This window comes from Gigantopelta aegis, chromosome 8 (genome assembly GCF_016097555.1).
Source record: "Gigantopelta aegis isolate Gae_Host chromosome 8, Gae_host_genome, whole genome shotgun sequence".
Classification (NCBI taxonomy): Eukaryota; Metazoa; Mollusca; class Gastropoda; order Neomphalida; family Peltospiridae; genus Gigantopelta; species Gigantopelta aegis.
The window spans coordinates 59,126,869-59,141,272 of record NC_054706.1 but is presented as its reverse complement, the minus strand read 5'-3'; positions in this window follow the sequence as shown (position 1 = coordinate 59,141,272).

Here is a 14,404-nt window from a genome sequence, read left to right as displayed (position 1 = left end):
TCCGCCCCCGGGACCGGCGCTGGGTGAGTCCAGAAAGAGGAAACAGGTTTTGGCTCGGTCGGAGGTGAGAATTGTAGTATTGGACATAGCAATAATGATGTTAGTTATGACAGCACATTTCCCATTCCAACCAGCAACCGCTTCGACGCTCTCAGGGATGCCCCTTTATCACCCTTTCTCATTAGATCTAGACTTAAGGCCAGAAAGGCGAAAGTCGACCCCCCCAGAAACTTTGGGTATCAGACGGGTGGTGTTTTTTTTAGATTCTGACCCCACCCCCTATGGGTTGCAGTTTTTACAGCATACGGTCACGGCCCTTCAGGAGTCTTCTCAATCTAGGACTTTTAATAATGCTGTGTTCTTTTATTCAAGACTCCGGAACGGCCAGATATATATGCATACCCACTGCGACGTTGCTTTTGCGCCCCTGGGGTCAGTCTTACTAATTCGACCCTTCCCTGATAGCGCTGAGGAGGTTGCGGTTGTTTTTAAACGATGCTATGGTCAGCCAACGGGGGGGGGGGGGGGGGACAACACCGATATATGTGGTGGTCTGTCCTCCGACAGTTTTATTAACACTTTTGGGCCCGGCCCTAGCCAGGACTTGGCTTTGGCAGGCAAAATACATGTTGATATAAACAGCATAATCAGTCCCCGGTTCAAGGTCGTTGCTCCGAAAAGCATCGAAAAAGGAGTTGAATCGGGGATCGAGATCGATGCAAAGTCGGCTGAAGCGCAACTTGCGACGCACGATCACGTCCGCGCTAGCGAGAAAGGCGCTGATTTCGATCCCTCTCTTGGTAGAGACTTGAATTCTGCACGTAGTCAGCCGGCTAGTGTTAAGACTCCTATGCCGACGTTCTGTGAATAGCTTTACCCATAACTTTTCACAGACTTCGGTTTTCCAAATTAAAGGGTGCCAGTGTCTTTTGAATGACGTAACGTTTATGTTCTTTTTGGTCTACAGAGAGGCGCCTCGGATCTTCACTCACCAAGATACGTTTCACACCCACGACTTGCCGGACGTGCGGATTGTTCTAATTGTTTTTTTTTGTTTTTGGTGTTCCTCTACTAGGAGCACCATTTATTTTTAAATGCCAGAGGTGGTTTTATTTTTTTTGTCCCTCTCCTAGGGACACCATCTCTGGATAAATGGAGGATGCCGATTTTGGAGGGCACGACGGCTGGGCGGGGTGTGTGTGTGTGTGTGGGGGGGGGAGACTTGTTGGGGGGGGTTGGGGGAGGGGGGTGCCACCGGAGGATAGAGTTAGGCGCCTAGGCGTAGGCGGTTTAGGCCGTAGGGAGAGATAGGTTTGTCTGGGGGCTGGCCCCCTCTCCCCCTTTTTTGTGCCGTCATCTTCCCTTTCCCCCCCCCATCCGGCCACGCTTTAGTTACCAATATCTTCGGTACTCCTCTTTAGAAATATAATTTAAAAAAATTGGTACCTCCTGTGGCTCTTTGGGCCACCCAATCACCAATCCTCCCCAGACAAGGGCTTAAATAATTAATATTAAGTAGATTATGAGATAATGTTTTGGTTGCCCGTTCAAAATTTGGTGTTCAATTTATAGGTATTTAATTTTATATTATATGTAATTAAATAATAAGTTTTGGGATTACACCAAATAAAACATATATATTTTTGTAAAGTTGTCCCCATAATTATTTTACATTTTGAGTAAATATCTAAATTGTCCGTTAAATTTCTGGCCCGGAGCAGACCCCTGGCTATCCAGGACTCGGCCCCGGGGCAGACATGCTTGAAGCTCTAGTGGCATATAAGCATGTAAAACTTTACAACCAACCAACCTAGTGTTAAGACTGATACAGTCAACCGGAAATCCCCGAGTGAGCCTTCGGCGACTCCCGTATTGTTTACTTCTGATGAGGCAGTGTGTGTTACTGCGACTGCTAGTCAGAAAATTAATAATTCAGCGCAAGCTAAAATTGAACAGCCGGCGGTCTTTGGGATGATGACCCTGTAACTATTCACCCTCAGGTTACCCCGGGGGTGACTTTGTTCAGATTACTCAAAAGAGGAAGCGCCGGCACGTACCATCTCCGACCGCGGAAATTAAGAGTCCCCCCGACCGCAGGTTTTTAAAAAAAATCCAAAACTAAATTGCCCCCCCCCCCCCGCGGCCAAACGTAGGGACAAGAGGGGTGTACAACTTCCCTCTACAAAGCTTAATTCTAATTTACCGATTAGGTTGAATACGTCTGCGATGGAGGTTGATCAGTCCCCCCCCCTTAAGACAAGGGATGATGTTTCCCCCGGGGGGGGGGGGGGGTCCCGACAGACTTCTACAGACAGGTTAAACCAGTCAGGGAGGGGGGTGGGGCGAGCCAGGTTCGTCCGCCCCCAGTCCCAGATAGCACCCAGGTACCATTCCGGGAGGTGAACGGGGGGGGGGGGGGGGGTGGGGTTCGGCCATTCGGGGTGAACCCGCCAGGGACACTGCCCGCCCCCCTTCCCTAAGAAAGATTGTCAAGACGGATCTGAGGGGCGCCCGGGAGGGGGGGGGGTGGGATCTCCTCCTGGCGGTACGGAGGAATAACCCCAACTTGTCCATTAAAAATTTGACAGTGTGGGCAAATGGTTTTCTGGACGTCCTTCTAACCCGCCCCACGGGGGTTGATTTCATTAGGGTGAAGGGGGTGAGACACGAGTTAAATAACTTCATCCCTAAACCAGTGAAATGCGCCAGATGCCAGAAATGGGGCCACACAATCAGGAAGTGTAGGTCGACCAGGGAACACCCAGTCTGTTTCAGGTGCGGAACCGCGCACCCCAAGAGGTCCCCAGAAAGTCCTTGCACGAGAGAAATCTCGTGTGCCAATTGTAGGGGACCCCATTGCTCGCATGCAAAGGAGTGCCCTGATTATCAGCGGGCGGTCCGCATCATGGCAGCTAGGCCTGCTCCCAAAGGTTCGACCCAGAGAATAAATAGCCAAACTCCCCGTCAACCCACAGCTGCGTCTGGCGTGAAATCAACTAATAAGACTGAGTCATCAGTCAGTACAGCTGCCGCTAAAATTAATACTACTAAAACGTATGCCGGCGCGGCTTCAGGGACCAAAATTTCTTCTTTAGATTCAAACATTACAGCTCTCGATTTGGTTAGGGTAATTTCTGGTTTATTTTTGACAAGAGAGTTAGAAAAGGTCCCGCATACAAAATTTTATTTAGATGATGTCATTAGAGCGTCTAGAGACGCCTGTGAGGTAGTGAACCAACAGTTAGCTTTGCGGATTGACCCCGATGCCATTGAGAAGCGTAGTGTCTCATGGTACGGGGCCAAAGAACTTATTATGGTGGAAAGTAGGAGCAACAATAGTGTAGATTAGCTTTATAGTTTATTCTGCAGCTAGAATTGCTCCACTTCCATCATGTCAGTACATAATAATAATAATAATAATATTAATAATCAAAATAATTGTGTAGTTGGTAAGAGCAGGGGCCTAACCATTCTTCAGTGGAATGCCAGGGGGCTTAGGGCTAATGGCCAGGAACTCAAGAAATTCCTAGATACTAATACCGATATTGATATTATCGCTATTCAAGAGACCTTACTTCCTAAACTGACTCCTAAAGATATTAGACATACACTTTTTATAGAATTTAAAATTCCGGGCTATGTGGGTCTCTTTTCTACAAATAGCGATAATAGTAAAGGGGGTATAGCTACCTTTGTCAGAAACGGTATCTCGTACTCGCAAATTCCAGCTGGTGACGCCCATCAATGTATCGAGTCATTGGGGGTATCTATTCATACAACTACTAATGATATAAATATTTTTAATTTTTATATACATCCAGCCGTTAAAGGCTTAATTACAAGGAAAATAATTAGTTTAAATGACTTTTTGGATATTATTGGTAACCATAATCAAAATTTGTTTATAGTAGGTGATTTAAATAGTAAAAATACTATTTGGGGGTCAAAGGTTACCAATATGACAGCCGTATTATTGGTAATTTGATGGACAGTTTAAATTTAGCCTGTCTAAATGATGGTAGTTTTACTTTCTTATCTGATGCCTACAATACTTGGTCTTGTTTGGATGTCACTTTAGTCACTCGTAATTTGGCTACCAGGTGCGAGTGGGAGGTCCTGGACGACTTGGTTAGCGACCACCTTCCTGTTAAAATGTTTTATAATATTTCAGGGGTAATAACTAATAATTATAAACCTAAAGTTAAATGGAATTTCGAACGAGCTAACTGGCCTAAGTTTGGTATGTTATGTGGCGAATTAGATCATAATTCAATCCGTGATGATGACACCGGAAAGTTTAATGATAACCTAGTCGGTGCCATCATCAATATAGCTAATAAAACTATTCCTAAGTCTTCGGGGCCTGGTGTAAGAAATTCGGTCCCTTGGTGGACTGATGAACACACCAGGCTCAAGAAGACCAGAAATAAATGCCGTAAAATTCTTCAAAAAGATAATTCTAAAATAAATATTGATAATTATAAAGATAGCAAGTATAAATTTAAAATTAGTGTTTGCAAAGGGAAGTCGGCCTCATGGCGTCAGTTTTGTTGCTCACTGAATTCTAATTCTAAAGCCAAAGAAGTTTGGTCGAGAATAAAGCGGGTACAAGGCAAATCACTTACAAAAAATAATGTGTTAAAAAATAGTAAATTATATAAAACTGATAGTGAAAAAGTTAAAGTATTAGGAGCAACTTTTAAAAATAATTCGGATACTTCTAATTATTCAAAAAAATTTCAAATTAGAAAAATACAAGTTGAAAGAAGTAGCCCTATTCCGCATGTATCCGCTAACCAGAAAGATGACCTGCCGTATAATGCACCCTTTAAAATCCAGGAACTACTCGATGCTTTCTGTAAACGTAAGGGCACAGCTCCAGGCCCAGATAATTTTAGTTATATCTTTTTTAAACATTTACCTCCAGAAACACTTGAGTTGTTCCTGGAACTTTTTAATTTGATCTGGTCGGAAGGAATCCTCCCCCCAAGTTGGAAGCATGCAGAAGTGTTTGCTCTCCACAAGGCGGGTAAGGACCCAACCGACCCGACCAATTATAGGCCAATATCACTAACATCTAGCGTCTGCAAAACCATGGAATACATGGTTAACCATCGCCTTAGCCACTTTCTGGAGTTGAACATAAGTTGTCTATCTACCAGAGTGGTTTTAGGAAACACCGCTCAACCACTGACCACCTTGTTCGTCTTCAGTCTGAGATTAAAGATGCTTTCAGAAAGGGACAGAAGGTGGCTGGTGTGTTTGTGGATATTGAAAAGGCGTATGACATGGTTTGGAGACGCGGGCTGTTAATAAAAATATTTCAGATGGGGATAAGAGGAGAAATGTTTAATTTTATTAATCAGTTTTTAACCAATAGAACATTTGCTGTAAACCTTAATGGTACCCTATCCCCTATAAATGTCTTGGAGAATGATATACCTCAGGGCTCAGTGATAGCACCAACTCTTTTTTTCTGTCTTTATTAATTCATTAGCTACGGTGCTATTTCGGGACTCAAATCAGGGGACTAATTTAAGTGTCGGCCTTTTTGCCGACGATACTGCGCTCTGGAGAGTAGGTAATAATTATTTAGATATTCAAAGAGATCTCCAGAACGATATAAATAATTTATATAAGTGGCGGAGTCGATTGGTGTTACCATTTCCAAGGCAAAAACTAAATGTATTATATTTCAAAAAGCTCGTAATTTTAAAAGTATTTTTGAACTAAAGTTAAAATATAATGGTGTACTGATTAGCCAGGTGCAATCGGTCAAATTTCTGGGAGTTATTTTCGACATGCCATTGCATTCGGTGAGCACATTGCGGAGGTGACTGACAGGTGTATTTATTACATTAATTTAATCCGGGTCTTGTCAGGCACACCATGGGGATCAGACAGGCAAACACTTCTTATGATCTTTGAAGCCTTCATAGTATCCAGACTCCAATATGGGGCCCTTGCCTTTGGGTGTGCCACTGATAATCAGCTTAAGAAACTTGATGGGATCTACTGTAGGGCCCTCAAAATTATAGTAGGAGGGACCGTATGTACCCCATATGAGAGTGTCTTGGCTGAATTGGGTGTGGTCCCGTTAGCTTTTAGGAGAATCAAGCAGGGGATCAGATATATGAATAAAGTCAAAAATCTGGTCCCTGATTCTCCCATAAATAAAATTAAACCTATTCAAATAGCTTCTGTTAGAGATAAACACGTATCTATTATTTCATATTTGTATAAGTTTGCAGTTGATTTCGGGATTGCGGGTCTGCCAATCAGTCGTGCCAATCTGAAGTTTGAGTTCCCTTGGCAGATCGGTACCCCCGAGGTCGGCTACCACATCCACAAAGAAATTATACAAGTTAAAAATGAATATATTAAAACATTTCTTTTTTCCGCTGTGGTTGGGGACTTGTACCCGGATGCTATACATGTGTATACAGATGGGTCCAAGGATCCAGCTACAGGCAGGACAGGGATGGCCTTTGTTATTTATAATAAAGACATTCAGGACAGACCCGTGGCTGTTAGGGCTAGACTCACGGATAACATCTCTGTCTATACTTCAGAATTAATGGCCATCCTCTGTGCGTTGATGTGGATTGAAAATTACCATCGAAATCATAGCCCTGATAGATACGTGATTTTCTCGGACAGTCTTAGCTCCTTACAGGCAATATCAGGCTCTAATGGCGTCAGACCGGAAATAGTTAAACAAATTTATAAATGTTCAAATAAGTTAGTAGCCATTGGAGTAAAGGTCACCCTCGAATGGGTCCCAGCCCATGTGGGGATAGCCGGTAATGAGCTGGCTGATGAAAATGCCAAAAAGTCTCTCCAGGAGGTCAAGGTCGGGGTGACGACTAGTTACAACTATGCTGAGATATGTTCCCTGGCAGAGCCACACTTTGGAGACCCCATCGCTGGTTTAGTATATTATTTGTTAGGGGAGTGGTGCTGGGTTCCGGCTGGGGCGACGTTGGGCGGATGGGGGTGGTGGTTCGGGGTGGGTGGGGTGAGGCCACCAGAAATTAGGGGTTAGACGCTTAGGCGTAGGCGTTTTGCATTTAGGGAGAGATAGGATTGTCTGGGGCCTTCCCCCGTCCCTCGCTCTGCCTGATTCCCCCCCCCCCCCCGGCCACGCTGAAGCTACAAATGGACCCGGTACCTCCCCATAAAGGTAAATTACTGTTAGTATTATATTTTAATATCAACCTCCTGTGACAACCTTCAATCAACAACTTCCAACTTCGTTTTAGATAGTTAAATTTGCCCCCCTATATATATTTTTAATTTTTGAGTAAAATTCAAAATTATCCCGTTAAATTTTCTGTCCCGGAGTAGACCTCTGGCTATCCAGAACTCGACCCCGGGACAGACATGCTTGAAACCTTCGTGGTATGGAAGCATGTGAATAAATAAATGAATGAATGAACCTCTTGAATTGACCACTGCAGTGCATCGCAGGCGCATAGAATTGACTAAAGTGTTGATTTCTGCCTGTGGAATATTGTTCCATTCCTGAAAGAGCGCTTGACGAAGTTCGTTGACGTTAGCGGGTGGGTTGGGGACGACGCCTCAATCGTCTGTCCAGACTATCCCAGACATGCTCGATGGGGTTGAGATCAGGACTTTTAGCGGGCCAGTCATCAATGAAATCAATGTTATTTGTCCTAAGAAAATTTACAGTGTCTCTAGCTGTATGAGAGGTGGCATTATCATGCTGAAAAATTGAGATGTTGGCGTTGTTATGGAACAGAGGAATGACGTGATGAGCGAGAATGTCATCGCGGTAACGTTGAGCATTTAAATTGCCATGCCATCAATGACTAGTGGTGAACGATAACCATGGGCAATGGCTGCCCAGACCATGACACAACCCCCACCCCCGAAACGATCTCGTTCAAGAAAACAACAGCATAGCGTTCATTTCTCCTACGGTAGACACGCACCCTGCCATCACCACGTTGTAAAGAAAATCTGGATTCATCCGAAAAAAGAACGGTATTCCAGCGTCGCCGTATCCAACGAGTGTGTACACGTGCCCAATTAAGACGATTTAGACGATGACGTTGCGTTAAAACGCATCCGACGTAAGGATGTCGTGCATGTAAACCGTTCTCCCACAAACGATTACGAAAAGTTTGCCCACTGATTCGGTTATTATGAAGCCCAGGTGTGTTAGCAGCAGTAGCAGTGGCAGTTTGGAATCGATTGCGCAAATGCGTGTTCATGATATAGCGGTCTTGACCACGCGTTGTAACACGCGGACGTCCACGACGTGGCAAGTCGTTGGTGCTTCCTGTCGTTCGAAATCTTACGCGAAGATTTCGTATCGCTCGACTAGAACTCCTAACATGCCTTGCAACGTTTTCTGTCGACATGGGCGTATGGGGACTCTTTGATTTAGGGGGGCTGGAGGGGTTGATTTGCCCGAAAGTTTACCCAGATAAAATTTGCCCGAATTTCCCCCACTGTTTCCCCAATTGCCCCCCCCCCCCGCCCCTCCCCCCCCGGGCAGTACGCACATGTCGACAGACATGCCAGCATCAAGCATGCCAATAGCCCGTTCGCGTAAATTATTGGGTATTCTTGGCATACTAAAAATGCTACAATGTTAAAAAACGTTATTTTTCTTTTACAAATTTTGAAGCGTTTTCGTGCACTTGACAACAATGTCGGTAAGACAAGTAAAACAAATTGACCGAATACTACACGGGACATGTCGAACCATGCATGCACGTGCAAATTGAATTTCACGTTGTCGACGATTAACAGTGCGAAAATAATCGATAAAATTCATGAATCCTGATAATACAGCTCAAGGCTAATACTACCTATATAATTTCATTACACAATGAATTCTTTAACACAACAAATACTATATGTACAAATCGGAAGTTTCTTTTTTTGTCCAGTATATATATATATATATTCTCTTCAAAAAAAGAAACGCAAAAGGGTACAAATGGGTTATAACTCCGATTTTATGTTTCCTACCGGTTCATGCTTTGTGAATATAAGGTCATTGCATGTCCCAAACACATTCCCACGGTTACATTCGATAAAACGCAGCTACTGTACAATAAAGTTCCAAAATGTGAATATTCGCAAAAACGCAGCCACGTGCAAACCATGTCACCACTGCACGTGCGTTGTCTGCACGTGCAACATGAACACCGACAGTATAAAAGTGCAGGGTGTTCGCTTGCCTGGCCTCTGTATCTGGCCGACAGTTGACAATCCAGGACATGCCACGTCTCAGTGAACCGCAGAGAAACAATGCCATCGGCCGACTAGACGCAGGCGAATCCAGAACGGCCGTTGCCAGGGCATTCCATGTGTCCCCAAGCACCATCTCCAGACTGTGGGACCGTTACCAGCAACATGGATCAACACGTGACCTCCCTAGATCCGGTCGACCACGGGTCACTACCCCCGGGCAGGACCGCTACATCCGGGTACGCCACCTTCGGGAACGATTGACTACTGCCACCTCCACAGCCGCAGCAATACCAGGTTTGCGCAGGATATCCGACCAGACCGTACGGAACCGCCTACGTGAGGTAGGAATTCGTGCCAGACGTCCAGTTCGAGGTGTCATCTTAACACCACAACACCGTCGACTCCGACTGCAGTGGTGCCAGATTCATCGACAATGGCCTCAACTGCGATGGAGACAGGTGTGGTTCAGTGACGAGTCCCGATTTCTGCTCCGACGTCATGATGGAAGATGTCGCGTGTATAGGCGTCGTGGTGAACGTTATGCGGCAAACTGCGTGCAGGAAGTGGACAGATTCGGCGGGGGTAGTGTCATGGTGTGGGCAGCCATCTCACACACTGGCAGAACTGACCTGGTCCACGTGCAGGGCAACCTGAATGCACAGGGCTACATTGACCAGATCCTCCGGCCACACATCGTTCCAGTTATGGCCAACGCCAACGCAGTGTTCCAACATGACAACGCCAGGCCTCACACAGCACGTCTCACAACGGCTTTCCTACAGAACAACAACATTAATGTCCTTCCTTGGCCATCGATATCACCGGATTTGAACCCAATTGAGCATCTATGGGACGAGTTGGACCGACGCCTCCGACAGCGACAACCACAGCCCCAGACCCTGCCCGAGCTGGCATCAGCCTTGCAGGCCGAGTGGGCCACCATCCCCCGGGACGTCATCCGTACTCTGGTTGCTTCAATGGGCAGGCGGTGCCAGGCAGTTGTCAACACACGCGGAGGCCACACCCGGTATTGACTCCAGATGACCTTGACCTTGGTGGTGTGTCCTATCACTTACTCACAATGGACTAGAGTGAATTGTGAACAATCCTGCAACATTTTGTAATTATCGGACTCACCATTCAATAATTAAATCAATTCTCCAAATGTTACGACAATGTGGTTTTGCGTTTCTTCTTTTGAAGAGTATATATATATGCCTCACTCAGGTCAAAATCATAGAGCCAAGTCACTTCTCTCTTAAACTTTAAAGAGGGCGAAGTTTTTAACAGCAGAGAGACTTGAATTTTTTATCTAAAATATATATATATACATACATGTACATTCAGGAAACCGTACAAAACGAGAAAGCGGAAGCAGCTCTGTGTCAAGGACATCTTAACGCCAGCTGACACTACACACGTCATCAGCGGACATTATTAGACGTAGATCATGTATGTGGAATCATAATGTATGTTGCGAATGACTTAGTTGTCGTACACATTATATATAACTATACTGAGTTCAATATTCTAGCACCCCCACTCACTAACAACCCCGGTCGGGCTGCTAGTGCTCTCTTGCAGGCGCAGGCGATCCCTCCTCCCGCCCACCCCAAACCCTTTCCTGTCGTGAACGTAGGAGCCCGTGTAACGTGGTATTTTGACTGTCTGGATAAATAACACCCTCCCGACATGATAGGGTGTTTACTGCCCAAAGGTAATGAAAACGCGTGACCTTAGCGTCACGTTCCCATTATTCGACAAATTAACCATGACGTGCTAATTTGTAGACCAATTGCTTGCTGGTACCAAAATACCTGTCTTTTCAGCTACATAAACATAAGTCTATTTTTTGGAAAACACATTAATTTTAACACCATGGCGTGGACAGTTAGGCAATATTTTACCACATTATTTATTGTTTGTCGCTTGTGTTACATAACAGGTCAATTATGTGGTTGCATCTTTTGGGTAAAAATAAAAATGCAATGAAAACGACTATGGGTTTGACTTTACTGGTCGTAATCCGTGGTAGCGGGGAGGTCTTAATACCGGAGTATTTTTGCAATAAAATAAAAAGGAAATATTCCTGTCTTTAAAATATTGGTCTTTATAACGGGGTTGTCGTTTCGTGGGGTTTCACTTTGCATATCAATTCAAAATGTATGACCTACTGGACTACATGACATGCTTTAATGCAGGATATCCACTAACAATTAATTACTTAATCATCATTAAGTGACCATACACCAATTTTCCATGAAATATTCCAGTTTTTAGAATGTTTTCTTTTTCACAAGAACACGTCAAATGTCTGTCACCTGCTTGCTAGTTTTATGGGATATCTTACAGAAGCAAGATTTTAAAATTAATTATATACTTTTAGGGGTCACGGAATTCATTAATAGCAACTTTCTGCTGAGATATTTGCATAATCTATTAAATCCAAGGTTGCCACAAAAATGATCGTAAAGTCTGTTTTTATGCCAGACAATATTTGTTTACATCAAATGCAGGGTTTTAGTGTGCAAAGAAGTCAATTATTGCATTCACTTTCTAATACAGAGACATTTTATCATTGCTTGAATCTAAGATGACTACAAAAATAGCTGCCTAAACATGTTATATGCTTTGTATTAACTAACTTACAGTCAATCTTTGGTAAAATGATCTAAAATACTATGGAGTGCCCGAAGCAGCCCAAAATGTACCAACTGCACAAGATGTCCTAATTAGGGTATACTGGGCCGAACACCAATTGGGACATCTTGGGCCAAGATATGCCTAGTGAAATAACAGTTTTAACTGCCATATAAAATAAATATACTAAACGCTACTTTGTTATATTTGCTTAAACGCTTAAAAGTTTGTTTTGTTTAACCACACCACTAGAGCACATGAATTAATTAATCACCGCCTATTAAATGCCAAGCATTTAGGTTTTTTTTTATATATATAATCTTAAGCCCCGTTGAGATATCTAAAATTTACACTCATGAATAGATATACACATATGCATGTTTTACTCACGTGTGCAAAACTATATTTACTAAGCATTCGCATGACTGATAAGGTTACGACGACGTAAGAAAGTTTTGCTGTGCATACACATGACCAAAAATATAGTCTGAAATACTCGGGCAATACTTTTAGTTATATGCAAATATTAATTTGCATGTGGTCTCCACTACGTGCAAATTATTCAAAATGACACATGTGAGTATATTTACACATATATGCAAATGCGTACATATGATCAAATTTACTCAGGTATGCAAATTTGCATATATATAACAAATATTCTTGTATGCAAATGTTTGCATGTGAACGGGGTTTGGGAGAAGACGTGTATCTGCTTATGTCTGTAAATGTGTTTCTACATTATGTATGTGCATGTGTGTGCGCGCGCGTCTCTGTGTATGTGTGTGTGTGTATTTATTACCCATATGGTTTACAATAAAAGGTTTCATAAATATCGTATTTTCCCCACTCGATCTCTATGGCATGGGCTATAATAATACATTAATTTAAACGACAGCAACAAGGAGAAACAAATACATCTAAACAACAAAACCGTAATACATGCTCAAAAGCCGTATATCTGCACAATGCAGAGTCGAATGGGCATTTTAGTGGTTGATTCTACGAATCTCTATCTAGTGCCTCGTCTGTAGGAGGATAGCCACTCCCGAGAAGATTCTTTACCGGAGATGTCATACCTCTTGCACCGCCAAAGGAGGACTGCCACTCCCAGACTAGTTTACTAAATCAAAACTTGCACCGGACAGAGCTCATTAGAAGAAGTACAGTTGTAAATAATATTCACGCTTTCATGGATTCTAGTAGCCTACCCATTCAGTCCCACATATCCACTATTTATAATTTAAAAAGTGTGACTGTGAATTGTTTCCGAGTAAGAAGCTTGACATTTGTAGATTCATACAACAATACATCGCATGAAGTAGTAATTAAATAATTCAATGAAAAAAAAAAAAAAAAAATTATACTTTCCTGTTACTTTTTATTATTTCTGAAGAAAAGAAAGAAAGAAATGTTTTATTTAACGACGCACTCAACACATTTTATTTACGGTTATATGGCGTCAGACATATGGTTAAGGACCATACAGATTCTAAGAGGAAACCCGCTGTCGCCACTACATGGGCTACTCTTCCGAATAGCAGCAAGGGATCTTTTATTTGCGCTTCCGACAGGCAGGATAGCACAAACCATGGCCTTTGTTGAACCAGTTATGGATCACTGGTCGGTGCAAGTGGTTTACACCTACCCATTGAGCCTTGCGGAGCACTCACTCAGGGTTTGGAGTCGGTATCTGGATTAAAGGCAATATGTCGAAAGCTAATTTATTATTGAGCAGTACAGCCGGTAAAAATAAATAAATAAATAAAACATATTTTTGAAGACTGTAAAAGCACTCTTTTAACTACGCACTAGTTTGGCTGCTTTAGACAGTTAAAAAAGTTTTCGTTTAACGACACCACTAGAGCATATTGATTTACTAATCATCGGCTATTGGATGTAATTTTGACATATAGTCTTGGAGAGAAAACCCGCTACATATTTCTATTAGTAGCAAGGGATCTTTTATATGCACCAGCCCACGAACAAGATAGTACATGCCACGGCCTTTGATTTACCAGTCGTGGTGCACTGGCTGGAAGGTTAAGGCAGATTTGGCTATACATGTATTCACTGTACATACACTTGATTTGTGGAGACATTTCAAATTTTATTTGGGGGCGTGCATTTTCAACACCCTCTCCTTGGATTTGCCTGTCCACCCCACCCCACCTCACCCATTTCATACACCTAAGTATAGACCTATATACATCCTCCGCGACTCCTAGTTCAAGGTGGCCCAATTCAAAACCACCTATTTTCTACGTCTGATTCGGACTACACCCACGCCCGCCCCTATTTAAAATTCTCTAAAGCGAATCAGTATCTATAGCCTAATTCGTGGTCAAATCATATCGCATTACACCTGCTACGATAAACGATCGCTGTGTGTTTCATTAAGATTTTATGCCACCATCGTTCACAAGGCTGTCACAAATTAAAACCGCTGATGAGAAAATAGCACCCATTGAGGTCTCTTAACCGGGTGAAAAAACAGACAGACACACACACACACGGCCACACCACCTGGTATTAA